The sequence below is a fragment of the Patagioenas fasciata genome, chromosome 3 (genome assembly GCF_037038585.1).
Source record: "Patagioenas fasciata isolate bPatFas1 chromosome 3, bPatFas1.hap1, whole genome shotgun sequence".
NCBI classification, from domain to species: Eukaryota; Metazoa; Chordata; class Aves; order Columbiformes; family Columbidae; genus Patagioenas; species Patagioenas fasciata.
Genome location: NC_092522.1, coordinates 63,617,869 through 63,631,814, shown reverse-complemented (window position 1 = coordinate 63,631,814; position 13,946 = coordinate 63,617,869). Strand labels below are relative to the sequence as shown.

General features: G+C 36.4%; 1 long non-coding RNA gene across 1 annotated transcript; it reads left to right on the top strand.

Moving 5' to 3' along the window:
* The first annotated feature begins 576 nt into the window (after positions 1 to 576).
* Positions 577 to 13,679, top strand: LOC139827730 (uncharacterized). Its single transcript, XR_011738649.1, has 3 exons — positions 577 to 746; positions 4,646 to 4,770; positions 11,818 to 13,679. It is a non-coding gene; the product is annotated as an uncharacterized lncRNA (long non-coding RNA).
* The last annotated feature ends 267 nt before the right edge of the window (positions 13,680 to 13,946 follow it).

Sequence of the window (13,946 nt, the reverse complement as noted above, 5' to 3'; positions counted from 1 at the left end):
ATCAATTCTAGGATGCCTGAAATGAAAGGCTTAGCGGACTTTAGCTTTCAAATATGTATTCTCTACATACTTTTATTTTTTAAACACTTTTTTTCTTTGCTAATAACATGTGTCTTTCATGTGACTATTTAAAAATTTCTTCACAAAACTTTTTCTTAACCATATTAAATCCATAAACTCCTCTGAAACCCTGACACCTATATATTTATTTTAAAAGTACATGGTAATATTATTTCAAAAGAAAATTTATATAATTGTTGGCTGAAAACCATTTAAAAAAAAAAAAGATAATATCATGCTTTTTTTTCTGAAATTTAGTCTCATTGAAAGCATGTGTGTTTTTAAGACAGACTATCTAAGTAATTTAAATTGGACAATATATTGCAACCTGCATGGTGCTGTCACATATCCAAGCAAATACCCCATAAAAATATTTCTAAGTTCTGCAATGCACTGCTATTTCAACTAGCATCTTGCTTTGGAAAGTTTCTCCTTCTGAAAGAATTTTGCATACCAGACAGGATTAGGAAATCAAGTATTTCTGCCAGAGCCATGTCTAGTTCATTACTAAGCAGAGTTCTGTTTTTTTTGTTTGTTTGTTTAATTTTTCAATTTCTTCTTTACATCACTGTATATATTATCCCTTTGTTTGTTTAATTAATTTTACCATTATTTTTTCCTGTCATCCTACATCTGATTCACAGCTGTTTGGGGAAGAACAACACTACTTATTTGTAACTACCAAGGTAAGAGAAGTCTTACTCTTATATGAGTGTTAGAGTCTCTGGATACATCTCTGATCCTTTTACTATATTGGAAATAGAAAATGTTCCTTTAAGCTAATCATGAGACTGAAAAATGGCATCTAGTTCTGCAGCAGAGAGTTACAGAGCCTTAAGATCTTCTCTCCATATGCTTTCTGTATGCTCATTTTATGTTGGATTGTCAGTTGTACCATAATTTATCAAGAGGACCCTGATGTATTATCGGAGTGGGAGGCTCTCTCTCCATCCACTCTTTTTCCACAGGACTCAATACCTGGGCATGCTAACCTGCAAACTGGTCTTTGAAAAACCAGAGGTCTAGAAAACTTGACACTAATTAAACTTGGGAAGTTCTTCATGACTGCTGCTGTTGTGAAAAACACCAGTTAGCTTTTCTAGACATTCTTGTGTAATGTAACATTGGCAGCCAATTGCTATGGTCACCACAGTTTTCATCTGGTGGTGAACTATTTATCTCTCATTTGAGTTGATGTTGTTGTTGCTGTTGATAAGTGACAATTTAATTACTGACAGATGAATGAGGTTGACAGTCTCTTCTAAGAATCTGTGGGTGAATTGACAGGATAGGTAGGAAGAAGTTAAAATGGCCTAAGCAAACTGAGAGTAATACAGAGAGCAACTTAGATGTGTACTTTGCGGAGGCCCTTGAACAGAATTCCTGGACCTAACAAATTGCCCAGGTGGTGATACAAAAATAAAAACAGAAAGAGTATTGTATCAAAGTCACAGTAAGGGTTATGCAAAACCTGAAATAAGAGAGAAAATATCTACTGCATAATACAGATCTTGTGTCTTACATATTTAGGTAAGGACCATTTTGACGGCTATTGAATCAATCTGTCCTGTTTAACTCATTGCAGCATTTTTTACTTGCACTTCAGCACACTTTCTTTGTTCCTCGCATATATTTTCTTATTACAGTATTTCCTACCCTGGTTGTAAGACATAATAATGGACTTTTTGCTGTGGTCTGACATGAAAATTCAAACTTGTCAGAAAACTGTAAAGCACATGACCAAGAAAGGACACAGTATGTCAAAAGTAACACAGGAAAAAGTTGCCTTCTCTTTGCTTGCAGAATGCACTTCTGTCACTTTCTTGCATGGAGCCACTTTATTACAGCTATTAAGAAACATTGCATGAGATCCTGAAGTTGTAAAGGAGATGAAATGAGACGGTGCTGCACAAGTACTTATAGAGACATTCCAAGTCCTAAATATCAATCATCTGAATTGTGAAGGCTGTTTATATGTGTATATGTTTCAAAGAAAAGATATTGGCAACACAAAAATGCTGGTAATTCAGTAATATGTACCCAGTTCATGCGTAGCAAGGAGATAATTTTATGCTCTTGCTTTTACTTTAGATACTAACATTCTCATCAGGATCTAGACAAACATTGTTTGACTGCCTGTTTCTGATTCAGAGACAATCATAGACAGAGCACACCCTCTGACAATGCAGCTCCAAGGACTGGCAAAAATGTTTGATGTTGAAAGCGAAACACATTCCTCCAAATACATCACCATCATTTGGCTTCTGTTTGCACTGGATTAAAAAAGTTTCAGTGCTTGAAGTGGAAATAATTTCTCAGTTTTGCTGGGTTTGATTCCAGATGATAGTGATAAATGCTTTTTGTCTAAGGGGCGTCCTTGGTTCTTTATCTACAACCACTGGGACAGAAAATCCCATAGTCTTCTTATATGTTTCCTCCTCTAAAAGCAATTGCTATGTGTCTTGAATATAGTATTGCCTTTCTTGAAAGATTGTCCATGAGGATTTTACAGCAAAAGTACTGTTATGCTTCTGATCCCTGATTTGTGTGTCATACATATTCAGTTTACTTTCACAACAGTCAATATTTGAATATTTGGACTTTTCAATCAACCACTTATCACAATCCTGTGAGAGAGGGACAAGCACTGTATGGGGTGAAATTCTGTTTCCACGGAGTTAGCAGAAGCTTTTTTCACTTCTTAAAGTTGATCATAACTTCAGCTATGTCTTTTACCTTGGTTAGATTAAATTCTGCAGTTTGGCTGAAGAAGCTAACATACACAAACATGTAGGTGTTTCATTCATCCCTAAATCTCCTTTCCAAATTAAAACCACAAATTCTTCTTGCTTTTATGTGACACAGTTTAAATGAGAAAGTATTCAAGGAAGGGATCACTTATATGTAACATTGAGAAGGTCTGTGCTACATTCTGCCATTTCCAAAATCTCTTAGTTTTCTAGGATGTTGTAGAACTAAATATAAACTGCCCCAGAATAACTGTGTGAGGACAAGAATAACACATTGTGGATAGCAGTAGTCTTGCTGTGATAAAATTTTGAAAAGCCGTGCACGGTAGAATTCAGGTTCCACATAGAAACATTGAATCATAAAATAATAGAATGTCCTGAGTTGGAAGGGACCCACAAGGATCATAAAATCTAACTCCTGCCCCTGCACATGACAACCCCACAGTTCAGACCATGTGTCTGAGGATGTTGCCCAGTCTCTTCTTGAACACTGTCAGGCTTGGGGCCATAACACCTCCCTGGGGAGCCTGTTCCAGTGCTCCATCACCCTCTGGGTGAAGAACCTTTTCCTAATATCCAGCCAAAACCTCCCCTGGCACATCTTCCTGCCACTCAAGACACATTCTGATGTTTCTGCGTACTTTCACTTTCCATAAATATTTTTCTATAACTTTTCGGTGGTCAAACAACTACAAGTTACCTTAATCTATACAGCTCTTTAAGTCATCTGGGTCTTATCTTTCTTGTGTATTCTCCATTACTAGAATCAATGCCTTCCTTTTGGTATTTTTTATATCAGGAATGAAATGAAAATTATTCCTTCTCTGACATGTCCAAGTTATTGCATTATTTATGACAATTTTTCTCTCCCATTGTTGTTCTTAAATCTTAGTTCCTCTCAGAGCCTATTTCATATATATTTTTGGCAATATGCACAAGATGCTTTATGTATACTTCTATTTCAAATAGAAATAGCTGTTTGTCTTTGTAGTACATTTAGCCACACAGTATTATGGCCAAATAAAAAACGAACTTAAATAACTGGAAATCCACCAGTACGATATTAGAACTAAGCAAATAATTTCTGGTTTGCAGTAAATACTTTGACATACTGTGTTCTATTTCGAACCCTTTAGTTGTCTGTATGTACGCTTCAATACTTTATTCAGATAAGCTTTTGGTCTACAAAATAGGGCTGTATGAATGTCTTTGGAGCACATTTCTGGTGTCTGACTGACTGAAAGCCTCTCTTATGTTTTAATATAAAATTTTAACATTTATTAGATTTTAAATTTTCTGTTCTTCTTCTGTAGTGCACACTTAGAGTGCCCATGCTTTGTATGATTTCTGAATCTTTCAAATTTTGCTGAGGAATTTATCTCATTGCTTCAGACCCCCTTGTGAATGCTATGTTCCAACAAAATTCTCATACCCTCCTTAGTGTAAATATAGCCTTAAATCTGCTTGAAAACAAGAGAAATGTGGGGGGTTTTTTTGATGTCACATATGATAAATTCCTCTACAGCTTCTTTGAGAATATATCTTCCGTTGTGCAATTGTATATATGTGCCACTACACAGATGATACAAATGTATTGGACATCTGTTTCACGAACAATATCTTGTGCTTGACAGAATGCAGTGTTATGGACATATTCCTTCAAACAGCTTAAAAGTAAAAACAAAATTCAGCAAGGAATGAAGACTGCCTTTAGTTCCTTAATCTTCTGCCTCTATACACTTGTGATTTGATCTTGAGCTGTGAGCTTGGATAAATACATCTGGCAAGAAAATGTTCTCACTCACTCTTGCTTTCTTTTATTTCTTTCTCTACAGCCCAGGGTACGCAGGCTATAGTGAACATAATCTTCAATGAAGAACTCTCCAGCAAGATCTCCAAGCTCCATATGCAATTAGATTTGTCAGTCATGCATTGGGATTGTATTCCTTATTTAGAGTATGTAAGTTCATTCAAAGGCAAGTTTTATTTGGCAAGTTTGCAGGGAAAGTGGGGGAGGTGTTTTGATTGTTTTGGGGATCAGGGTTCAATCTTGACAAACAGGGAATTCCATTTTCTCTTCATTCACTTTGTTTTTGTCTAAGCTGATTACTTGATTGTAGTAAGTATTCTAAACTCTTAAGTGGTTGCTTTGTGGTGCATATCACATAATTTTTCAAAAATAATTTTCCACACATATGTAGTCACTTACAAAGAACTGATGTAAACCTACCATAGTCAGGAGAAACACTTCTGCTGTTCACCCCCCTGTCCCTGAGAGAAACCCCCCTCATCATAATATCCATCAGCTAAACACAGAATATCTGAGTATTCTTGGTAATTCCTACAGCTGGACAAAAAATAAAAAAAAAAGTAGTTAAAATGGATTAATCATAAAGTTTACTTTCTCTGAGCATATGATAGATAGGCATCTTCATTCGTCTTAAAGGAAAGCAATACTTACTTATGGAGACGGATCACAAAGAACACATTTAAATTTAAATACACGTTTTTAGAAATGCTGTGGAAATTTCCTATGAAATGAGACATTGTTCCATGTAGTTTAGCTTAACACATTCAAATGTGAAAGTAAAACTGATGATTGCTTGGACAGCAAAGAAGATAGGATTTGTTCTAAATATTTTCTAGCAAAGAAATAAGGTGGATTTTTCCACTCAGTGGGCTTTACATTTTTATACTCTTCTATTTTGTCCAGAATATCTTTATCCATAATATGCTACTTCAGTTTTCTTTCTTCAACCTCACAAAGCAACTCTTATGTTCAAAAAATTTGTTTGAATCAGATTAATCTCTTATCCTGAAATTAGAACACTTTTTGAATTAAATGATAAAAAGTTATAGCAATTAGGTGGAAAATCGTAATTATCAAACACCCATTTAATATCCAAATAGAATTACTAAATAATTGCAGCACAATAATCACAAAGCTTCAGAGTTTAAAACAGAAAGTTTCTCTTTTTACAATAAAATGGAATAAGGGATATGTTTTTATCTATTTGTGGGCATTCCACAAAGAGCAAAATGAGATTGCATTCATGGAATAAGTTATTCACTGCTAATTATACACTGCTCTAGCATGAATGGAAAGATCAACCACTAATGTACTGCAATAACTTAGCAACGTGAATGGGAAGTGTAGTTGTTGCCTGATGCACATGAATACAAGATGCTAAATTGTATGAAAATGGCTCCAGGATATTGTTTCAGATTCTGTATTGGTTTCTGTATGAATAACGCTGTTGCAGTGGAAAGAAAAAAGAAAACAAACAGCTCAAAATTTTTCTACTGGTAAAAAACATATCAGGGAAAATCCAGTATTCTCATAGATCAGGAGTTCAGGTTAAATTACAAACATGCACTTGGCCAGTTCTTTCTTTTTTTATCCTATTATCCTGGATATATGTTTGCTTGATGGGAAAAAAAAAAAAAAAAAAAAAAAAAGGTTCATTCTTCAAATCTTGCTTCTCTTTTTGCTTTGATCCTTCAAGTGGACCTAATATCATGTTTGTAATATCCTAATCCCCTGCTATGGAAATTAATGTGGTGTCACACATATTCAGTATTATGTAGTTCCAGCGCCAGAAGGGACAGTGAGCCTTGAAAAGAGCAAGATATTCTAAAAAACACACAAGCAGACAGATAAGCAATCTTTTCAATAAATATGTAACACGTGGTGAAAATTGCATAATATTACTGAAATAATAATTTGCTCCGCTGGGTTTGAAAGGCCCCACTTTGTTTCCTTTCTTGGGCTTATCAGGAAGGAGTAAATTTTTATTTCAGATATGAGGGCACTAAAAAGGCATAATCTTCTCAGTAAAAAACTATCAAGGGATGAATTTTTTTCCTAAAATAGCAACGTGAATCTTTGGAAGAAGGTTCTTGGAAACAAAACCTTCTAACATTTCCAATAGTTTCTTCCAGTGGGAAAACACACAAGAGAAGGAGAAAGCAAAGGAAATGCCTCTTACAATCTTTTGGGAGGGTGGGGTGAAGTTCTCAGGCAAACCCCATAGTCTATTCATCATTTCCACAGTTTGTGCAAATGTGAAGGGGAAGCCAGATCTATCTTGTCTCTTGGACTGTTTGCTAGTTCATGGGCTCCAGATCACCAACGGAGGCCTAGTGTGCTAGGTTTTCTGAGACCGTTAGTAGTTCCAGTAGCCCTCTAGAAAAGGAATCTTGACTGCACACATTTGCATCTAGATGTTCAACACATCCTCATGAAACCCTCTCTATGTTTTTATCTTACTTGTGAATAAAATACTGTTTCTACTGGCCCCTAGCTTAAATGCTGCTACTAGGGAAAAGAAAAAAAAAAAAAAAGAAGAGAGAAAAACACACACACAAAAGAACCAACAAGACAAACAACAAAAAAACCTCAAAACAACTTTATAATGTGCATTTCATTTGAGAAAAAAAAGTGTCCATAATTGTTTTGTTGATATTGTAAATCTGCAAACTGACTGAAAGAAGTAACTTTAAGATTCATTTTAATAGGGATGCTGAGGTGAACTGAACTGTAAAATCATTTAAAAACTTGTCCCTTCATTCCACATCTCTCTTTCCCAAAGGCACTTAGAAATGTGTTTTTAATTATCTTGAACATCTGATAACTTCTACATTGTGAACTGCAGTCCTGGTGGGAAGATACCTGTCAAATCATTGCAAAAATGAAATACAACTATTCTGAGAAGTATGGAATATAGTGAGTCCAGTTTTCAACTCTTGATTACCGCTTATATTTCTAAAGCATTAATCTCAAAATATTGCTGGCAAACAGTTTATTTGGTAGTTCATTATACTGCTCAGCAGGCAGTGAAATCAGCAAGAGCATGGGCTTGTTGGGCTGCTCCATATGTTTATTTGCTAGCACATACAGAAAACAGCCTTACATGCAGATCCTGAAAATGCTTCATTGAGCAAATATAGAGAGAGAAGCTGGAAGAGAGGAAGTAGAGAATGGGGAGAGAAGACTGAAGTGTAGGTGGGATATTTCTCTCCTGACAGAGGAGAAAAGAGTCTGGACTCTGACTGCACCCATGGGTGTTACTGGAGCAGCCCCACCTGAAAGTCCCCCCAGGTACCCTCTCCCTGTGGCATGAGGATGCCACTGAAGCCCTGGCTGGGGTTTGGCCCCGGTCTGTCCCATGCTCCAGGCTGACCTCCAAACCCTGCAGAAACCTGGGGCAGCAGTGTGCAGAGGCACATCATCCCACAGCCTTCTCTAACACCCCAGCAACCAGAACAGCTCTTGTTCCCCAGCTTTCTCAAACTGCTCAGTGGGATCAGGTGAAGGTACAGGATTTTTTGGGTGACAAGATGGCTAGTGTCCTTCCTGTGACTCATTGCCTTTCTGTTCCACCTCAGTTATCAGTTTTATCAGTATGAGAGAGAGAAAAAGACAGTTGATGACGAGCACTGCCAAAGTGAGGAAGGAATATGGTAAGATTTGTAATACTATGTATACTATGAGTCTGACTGTTTCATGTCATTTGCAGAGGCCAGCTTCAGGGGGTTTCCCTTGATAAACCAGGGACTTAATGCTTGACATGATACCAACACAGAAGAGAGCAGCTGAGCTAAAGAGTTTCCAGTCTCAGACTCCACCTGAAAAGTCTCCAGGCAGTTCTTCAGCCAGACAAGGTGACCAGTTAAGAGTGCATGTCAGCTCACCAAATATCTCAGACGATTACAGCAGTACATTGAGAAACATGATAGACCTACATAGCTTTAGTTGTTCCCCAGCACCTTCAAATAAAGAAAACCTTGTTCAGTGAAGTGTGTTGTTGTGTTAGGGCTTTTTAATACTTGTGTTAGAGGAGAAGCCAGGTATATCTTGTGCTTAGAAAGGATTGATAAAGCCTACCAGTAGATCCATGATGGTCCTAAATTCCTCTGAGGTTTCACAACTGATCTTGGACTGATCCCAGAAAATTATCTCCTGAATACGTGGGCTTTCTAGACAAGTAGTAAATAAGGAAGAAGGAAGGAAACAGGTTTTTGGAGACCAGTAAAAAGCTATGGAAAAATATCTGTCTAAAGTACCAGTCTCCAGAAAAATACAACATTAGCAAACACTGCAAAGAATCTAAGGAAACATTCAGCTATTAATAGAAACACTGTGTTTATCTCTCCCCGGAATTTTTCCATCAAAGTCCTCCAATGGGAAGAACACATTTATGAGAAAAAGTCAGTTAAAAAGTTTACTAAAGAACAAAACACAGTTACTGTTATACACTTAGTGATTTCTAGTGCATTTGTGTGCTAGTGTTGTAGTTCTACAATATTTTCCTAACTGATAATCCTTCTGTAGAACAGAGTTCATTTTCTGTGCTACCCTACCCTTGTGGATCTGGTTGTTGTTGAAGTAAAATGTATCTGTGCATACAGAAATTCGGGAATCTAAAAAAATGTAGGACACTAGCAAATAGTGAGGGCAACTTGTAACACTTTGATATAGTAAAAGCTTTAAACTGGCATAGTTCTTCTTGTCATAAGACATAGATTAGTCATACCTGTGTTAAGTTTTATTTTCCCTGAAATCTTTAAAGAAAATCTTTAATAATTTCCATGACTCTTTCTTGGTATCAGATGTAGGTTTTGAACTGTTTCCTTAATCTGTAAGAGGTATTTTAGTCAATTATAGTATTTTATTCCTTAGGTAATTTCATTAACTTCAGATGATTATTTAGAGTAATACTCAGGTTGAAAATGAGAAGTCTCTATTCCACCCCTCCATCTGGTAGCTGCCAGCCCCGCCTTTGGATATACCACAAATTAAAATAAACCCCATTATCTAAATTCCCCAATAAAATTTTTCTTTTTGAATCAGCTGTTACCAATAAGAAAACTGAAAATAAATCCTACACTTTTGAACCACTTCCCATTCATCTAAATTGCAGAGGAGGACAGGCAGATTTTCTTACAGGGCAGGACAAATGAAATCAAATACATTATTTCAAAAAGTAATTTCAGTAAAATAAATAATTCAATGTTACTAGATTATTGCAGCAGGGCTCATGTGAAACTATTGTCGAGAACAGAATTCCATGAAGTCAGTTCTGGCACTTAGCTTAATTCATGGAGGTCAGAAAGATAAGTCTGCCTCCTTGGCTAGTACATCATTCTTGCACACTACAGAAGGGTCTTTGAAGAAATGTGCACTGAGCACAAAGGTTCAATACTATCATGTTCTTTCGAATACAGCCCAGTGTCAGTTTCAATATTTGAATGTACCCATATGTTTAATTGTTCTGTCTGACAATGGATGAAAATGTGTAAAGCTAAATTAGATTAGAAGAAACTGTAACTTTCATGCTACAGTATACTGTTGGTTGCCCACCCAGCCAAGAATGCAGTAAAGGTTTCTATCAAATTTGGTATAAACTGAAAAGTATAAGGTTTATACCCATATTTTACTTTCCAGACAGGTTGCAGTCAAAATTAATTCCTTGGGAAGCAATGCCATTATATGTCATGTCTTGCTTGTGTCAGTGTGGCATTCAGAATATCTTCTAATAATAGTACAGTGCACTACAACATAATACAAAATCATGCATTCCAGTCCCTAATTTCTCTATTCCAAGATGAGCAAAAGCAAGATTGATTAGAGATACTGCTTTAGCAATGCACCAATCTCAGCAGCAGGAAAGATACTCTGAGGACACAATAGTTTTCAACTTCATAAGCTGCATTAAAATATCAAGCTGAAGTCTTCAAATTTATTGTAGTAAACAGATGAAGTTATTTGAATATTTGACTCTGTTTACCCCTAATTACAATTAAAAACAAACACACACCAACCATCCTGTGTAAAATAAAACTATGCCATAGGGCAAGGAGAATTTTTCTCTTTTGTAATATTTTAAGTTGATAATGCACAAAGATTTCACTAATAATACAAAGTGTTTTATTCGTATTCAGTATTCTTGGCCTAATAAAAGATATTGTCCCGTATTTTTAAAGAAATTTCGCCTGCTTTAACATGGACATTGAATTTAAGAGCCTTAAAAGGAGCCTGTTTCAAAGTACAGACAATTATTGTTTCTGAGAATTTGTCCTCTTCTGCATGTCCTAGATTTACTGGTCATATTAAAAAAATCTTGACTCTGGGTCTCTGAATGTTTTCAGAATGAGCATTGCTGATTCCATTCTCTATGTTTATTAATCGTAGCTATTATTATTAGTCCCGTAAAAGGGAAGCATTTTTAGATTATTATTTTAATAACAGTAATTTGAGGTGGGGATTTAGTTAAACCGTCCAGCTGAAATCAAGGTTATGATCCTTTCCTAGCTGAGGCTAATACTGTAAATACCAGTTATGCCCCTGGCTGAAGGACTGCTTCATTAATTCACTGGAGTCAAATGACCTCAGTCTCTGGAAATGAAGATCTTCTAAGGGTTCTGGCAAAATATTGTATAAAGCAGTAATCAGAAGTCAGTGCCACAGAATGGTATAATGCTATCTTCAGTCTTATTTAATTTTGGAGATATAAGGATATCTTCCTTCCTGAAAATTCAGATTAACGGGAGAAAGTAATTCTATAATTTACACCTCTGACATTAAGCTGAAAAGCAGCACTGCAGACACCTGCTTCAGAATTGTCATTGTTTCCATGGTGCCACTTTCCATCACCTATTTTTAATAGTTTACACAACAAGATCAAGGGTGTCCCAGCTGTTACTGCCACTGTTGCTAAGCAACCTTTAAATCAGAGTTCAAGAAGACAAAGAATCGTGCTTGAAAAATTTCTCAAGTGTCTGCTTTCCCCCTTCTTCTTCTGTCTACACTATTTTTCAGATGCCATGTTTTCTATCCTTTTTTTGCCCCTTTCAAATTCTGTGTGAATCAACTGTAGTCTCCAACAAGAATAAGCCACCTTCTAGCTACTAGAGCCAGTGCTTTTAAGCCAAAGAGGAAGCTGTGGCATTAAATAAGGAGCTTAAAACATTTACATTTTTTTCAATTAAATCCAAATATTTTTAGAGCTCTGTAACCTGCTGCTGTTGTGTAACGTCTGTGCATGACTGCATCGTGGACTGACACACCAATCAATGGAGAGAGATTCAGAGCTAGCAGGGAATTTCAATGCCCCCACGTGCCTTCTGGAATCTTAATGCTGTCACCTGCAAAAGGCTTAGAGCAAGAAGAACGAAGAGTTAACGTGGATGAATCTGGAGAAGTCTGGGTCTGGATTTCTGTTCTGGAATGTATACATTTTTTATTGTTCAACCATTAGTATCTCTCCCCCTGCACTACTAATTGTATGACAAGCAGTAACATGTCTTTTTAGTTAGATACATTAGCTGTGCTAGTGTTGGTAATAAAGCACTGTTGTGGAATGTAAGGATCAAGGAAAATGTTAAAGTTGAGAGATCCTGCATTACATTTAAAATCTTTGCTTGGCTCAATAGCCTTCCTTTTATTGAACCCATCCAAACTTTTCCTCCTTTTACTGTTATTTCTTTTAATTCTAATTGTCTCAGTGCATATCATAACTGCTTGAACTCTTTTCCTTCTTTGCACTTCTCACTGCAAGCCACCAGAATAGTTTCTTCTTTCTTACCTTCTTCTGTTGCAACTTTATTCTATAGGATTTCTTTTTAATTGCTAAGCACTGTCTCTATTAATTCTCTTCAAAATTCTGCAGATGAGAACAGTGTTCTGCCAGTGCTCATCACCTGTTCACACTCCCAAAGCCACTGTTGCTCCCACAAATAATGTTCTCTCTGTTTTTAACCTTCAGGCCAGTGCATAGCTTGCCAATCAGGTAAACAATTCACTCATACTGAGTATTCCAAATAGCTCTTTTCACTCATTTAGAAAATTTCCTTCTGCTCAGTTTTCAGCTTGAAAATAATTTCCATGCAAATTCAGCATATATACCATGTTGTTGGTCATAGAGACAGAAGTGTGGGCAACTCCACCACAACCTCCGCCACACTGCTGCCTCATTAGCTATCCTCAACTTGAGAAACAGTCTAGATGGTATAATAGCTTGTTCTCTGTGCCTCTTCAGCATTCGGCCTTACTGTTTGACCCCTTCACACAGACTTCTCAGCAAGACTGCCAGTTGTGATGGCATTTATTTATTTATTTGTTTGTTTGTTTGCTTATTGTCAGGAAACATCCCCTGGGAACAGGGCTGAGATCATCATATTTGTTTAAGTGAGGTTACTGAACCACTGGATGATGCAACCTTTGGTCTCTATCTGCCTGATCTGACCCTGAAGCTGCCACAGGAAAATAAATTACTCAATCTGTGAAACCATTTGATCTTTATTTTTATTTCATCTATGTTGGTGTAAATAAGGAGAAACTTCATCGCAGTTACAGAATGACTAGTGATATAAAATTGCTGTAAGTTGGTGAGTTGACATTTAGAGCTTTTATCCAAAAAGTAACTCCAGTGTTTAATGTTCTCTCTAAAGTCAGTCCCATTATTCTGAGTAAATGAACAGAACATGCCTCAAATTTATTTAATTGATTACTATGCATCCGGCCAAGGAAAGATAGTCCCTTAAAACTCCTAGGTAGAAACTTACATATGGCAGTATATCTGTCTTCACTAATACTCTGAAAATATTTTATAGTTTTGTCTGGATCCTAAGCATCTCTTTAGATTTTGTTATTACAAAATTCTGAAGAAATATACCCTGTTTAAATGAACACTGTTACAATAACTTTCCCTATATGAAGCTCAAAGCTGCAAGTAAGACATTTCCTAGTAAAATAGTTTGGAAGCTGTGAAATATGAGAGATGAATCTCCTTATTATTATTCTTATTATTCTGCAAGGTGTTTTTAACACCTTTGTAATTAAATATCTTTTTCAGAATGTCTATATTTAGCAGAATCTTGTCTACAGTCATTAAACAAACAGGCTAATTTAAGAATACTGACACAAAATAGATCCAGGTCTGGAGGTCTGGCATCTGACTCAAGGGCTGACCACAGAATCACAGCTTTCAGTCTGTACACCAGCTTTGATGACCGAGGAAGAAAGGTAAAAAATATTATGAAGACACACCTGCTACAGGAGCCTGTGCTTTGGCTCACCATCCAGAAGGGTGAGCAGTTTTACAGTATGCAGCTGGGTGTTAATGCCGAAAACCA